We start from the raw sequence: 3924 nt of genomic DNA, 5'->3' as shown, positions 1-3924 counted from the left end.
CGCATGCACCCAGGAAGGAAACTGCTTCTTATCCATGGAAGCTGGAGCCTGTGCTTCCTGATTGTCTGTAACATTTTGTCAAAGTCTCCATGAGTCCTGTCATCTGGCACGGGTCTCTCCCTCATCGGAGGCCTTCCCAAGCCCGTGTCTCGTTTGTCAGCTCCGATCTTCTGAGTGACAGAGCCGGCTTACTCCGTGTTGATCGTCAACCCCTACATCATGCCAAGGAAACAGATGGAATGAAAGAAATAGGAATCAATAAGATGAGGAAAGTTTAATTTCCTTGGTCTTCCCACAGTATGCCACCTTCCTTCCAAAGCCAGCATTTTAGAGGGAAGAAATACAGATTCTTTGAAGAAAAACCGAGACTTTAGAAGCCTCTAGTTTGCTCTGTAGTGTGCTTTGCCACAGCTTGCCTGTTCTCTTCTTTCCCCTCTTCTCCTTTAATAATTGCAACATTTATTCCAAGTGCTGTCCCCACCACTACCTCATTCACTTGTGTTGTAACTATATGTGCTTGTCAGAGGTGTGAATTATGAAAGTCAAAAATCTACATGACTATCGGTATGTGTAGGTGCAAGAACAGACTACGAAGTCTATCCATCATTTAAACCAAACAAGGCTGTTTACAGGTTCTTTGATCTGTGGGGATGTCCTCCTTGACCCTCATTTTCTTTATCTTGAGGATCTTGAGGGCTGTCAAGTTCACTATATTACTGTTTACTTTCAAGTAAAGTGCATGGTACATCACTCTAGGGCCACATAATGTTGGGCCCACTGATGTCCATTATTACTGTCCTTTGAGTAATATTAAACAATGGAGGGAGATGCAGAAAATGATGGGCCAGTATGAAAATCCCTTTAAAGGGCAGTCATCATGTTTGCGTCAATTGGAATAAACAAGATGTTTTTTGGCCCCAATTAAGAGAGGTTAAATAGTCAGGTATATACAAAAAGAAAACACATAACCAACAACACACCAAATGTCTGTCTCGGGGCTGGGGAGATTGTTTTGTGGAAAGAAGAGGATCTGGGTTTGGATCCCTAGCACCAGTGGAAAACACAAACAAAACAACTGGGTATGTGTTCTGATCAAATCTACCTCCCGTTCCCTCCCCTCCAGTTTATCCATCCCCCTACTTCCTTTTCTTCTCAACTTCATACACTCTTGTTCTAAATCCACTAAGTCCACTTGGTTCTGACAGTGTGTGCATGTGTGTAAGACCATCTAGTGAAACATGGGTAGCTTCCCAGTGGCCAGATCCCTAAAGAAACTGCCTCCTCCCAGCAGGCATCAGTTGCCAGTAGCTCTTCTGGGGTTGGTGGGACTTCCTGAGTTCCTATTCCATACATGCGTGGATTTTACCTGGTTTGATCTTGTGTGGTCTCATGCATGCAGTCAGCACAGCCATGGTCTCTATGAGTTAATGTGTGCATCAAATCCAGGGATGATTCATTGGAGATGTCTACTATCTTGCCTCTTATAACTTCTATCTATTCTTCCATTATCTCTGAGTCTTGAGGGAATGGATTGTGGTATAGATGTTCCACATAGAGCTGAGAACTTCACAGTTTCCTATTCTCTACATGTTTACCAGTTGAGGGTGTCTATATTCATTACCATCTATTGCAAAAAGAAACTTCTTGACAAGTGTTAAGAGGTAAACTAATCTATAAAGATGAGAGAGAATTGGTTCTCAACTTTTCTAATGCTGCAACCCCTTAATATAGTCTGTCATGTTATGGTAACTCTCAACCATAAAATTATTTCTGTTGCTACGTTATAACTATAATTTTGTTATGTTGGGAATTTTAATGTAAATATCTATGAACAACTCCAGTGAAAGGGTTGTTCAACCTCCAATGTAGTTGCAGCTTACAGGTTGAGAACCGCTGACTTACAGGAAAGTTGAATACTCTACCTGTTAAGCAGAATAATACTCTTAGGTTCTTCCCCAGCATCTATGATCTAGCCAGCCACCGTCTTTAATCTGAGTTAAGGATACCAGGAATGAGTTGCATTTTGTAGAGCAGCCCTTAAATTCAAGTATAAAGTGGTTGGTTACTTCCATGATGTGTGTACCATTATTACAGCAGTGGGTATATGTTGTCAGGTCAGATGTGACTGTAGCTCATGCTGGCACAGCTGGGTAAGACCATGCATTACTTTGTTCTCCCACTACTGTGCTAAGAAATTTGTAGCAACATGACAACTGGCTTGTAGGAATGAAGCTTCAACACAGGTATCAGTTTGATTTCTCCACATCCTATGACTCAAGTATTCCGTGTCTTCGGCAGTAAGTTCTGATCATCAGGTTTTGGAGGGCAGCCTATAGCAGACGCAACCATCTGTAATTATTTAGAGGGGAATTTCTGGACTCCATTGGCCAACAAGTTGAAATGGGAAAACCTAAGTCTAGCCTTCAAATTTTTGTTTGAAAGCTCATGGTTTCTGAATGAGGCATTTTCTTTCCATTATGGGATAACTTCATTTACACATGCACACACATGCGCACATGCACACAGATTTCTCTTTCTCTCTCTCTCTCTCTCTGTGTGTGTGTGTGAGAGAGAGAGGGAGAGAGAGGGAGAGAGAGAGAGAGAGAGAGAGAGAGAGAGAGAGAGAGAGAGAGAGAGAGAGAGAGAGAGAGAGAGAGAGAGAGAGAGAGAGAGAGATTGAGGAAGCCTAGTAGATTTCTAGATGATTTTCTCAAAAGTCATTAGTGCTAATTGCTTCTTCCAGTCTACCCTGCCCTGCCCTCCCATACATTACCATATTTAACACTTCTTGCTCTGTTTTAACTTTACCCACTCTTACCACTGGCTTTCTATCCCCGCCCCTGAAATGTTGCCCATCCATTGGCTCTCAATAGTTGTGATGAAAAAATTGATCAATACACTTTGAATTTGGAAACAGGTCTAGAGTGAACTGCACTTAATTTCAATTTGTATCTGTGTATGTGGGAGCAGAGAGGAGATCAAGGAAGTAAGGGGGTGGCAGATACGAGTAGACTGTAGAATAGAGGTGGAGAAGAATCACAAAACATTGGCCAGTGTAGATGTAATGACATCAGCTTCTTCTGTTAGTGGGCAGTTAGTTACCTGACTTGACTGGACCAGTTTTCTGATGTTACCCTTTTGCAGGGACCAGGAGAGAGAAACCATCCTTCATGATCACATTGGAAAGCAGTAGCTTTATGTCTTTGAGAAAGTTGTTCTTCAGTTGTGGAACATACATAGACAGCTTAGTTGTGTGTGTGTGTGTGTGTACAATCATTTACATTTGTAAACCCTCTTAGCTAAATGGAATTAAGAAGGTGGAATGACCCCCCACAGTCAGGTGTCCTTAGAACAAAGAAGATATTATTTTGGCAGCCTTGGGTTTTTTCATGCAGACACTTTAAGGAGAAATTAGATTCCTGCTAGGGATGCCCTTGGGCCCTTAGAAACTATGTTAGTGTTTGTTTAAGTCATTTAATGTGGGTGGAAAAGGATGGATGAAACCATTTGTGCTAATGATGGAGATTTCAGGCCCAAGGTTAAGGCCCCAAGGAACTTAGCTAGGGTTTGGTCAAGAAAGGAATCTTTGTCACTTTAAGTTGAGCACAGATCCTCACATAGCGATGCCTATGCAAGCAGATGTTTATAGAACCATTCATGCATACAATGACTAATTCTAACACCAGTTATGAAGCAGGCTCAGAACTGGACTCTGAAAGCCTCATACCTACACTCAGCTGAATTCTGAGTGACCCAGACCATAGCCACATAAGAGACAAAATTTGGAGCTGTGACGAAAGGATGGACCATCTAGTGATTGCCATATGCAGGGATCCATCCCATAATCAGCTTCCAAACGCTGACACCATTGCATACACTAGCAAGATTTTGCTGAAAGGACCCAGATATAGCTGTCTCTTGTGA

Source organism: Mus caroli, chromosome 1 (genome assembly GCF_900094665.2).
Source record: "Mus caroli chromosome 1, CAROLI_EIJ_v1.1, whole genome shotgun sequence".
Lineage (NCBI taxonomy): Eukaryota > Metazoa > Chordata > Mammalia > Rodentia > Muridae > Mus > Mus caroli.
The sequence above is the reverse complement of the archived record's forward strand: the minus strand, read 5'-3'. Positions refer to the sequence as shown.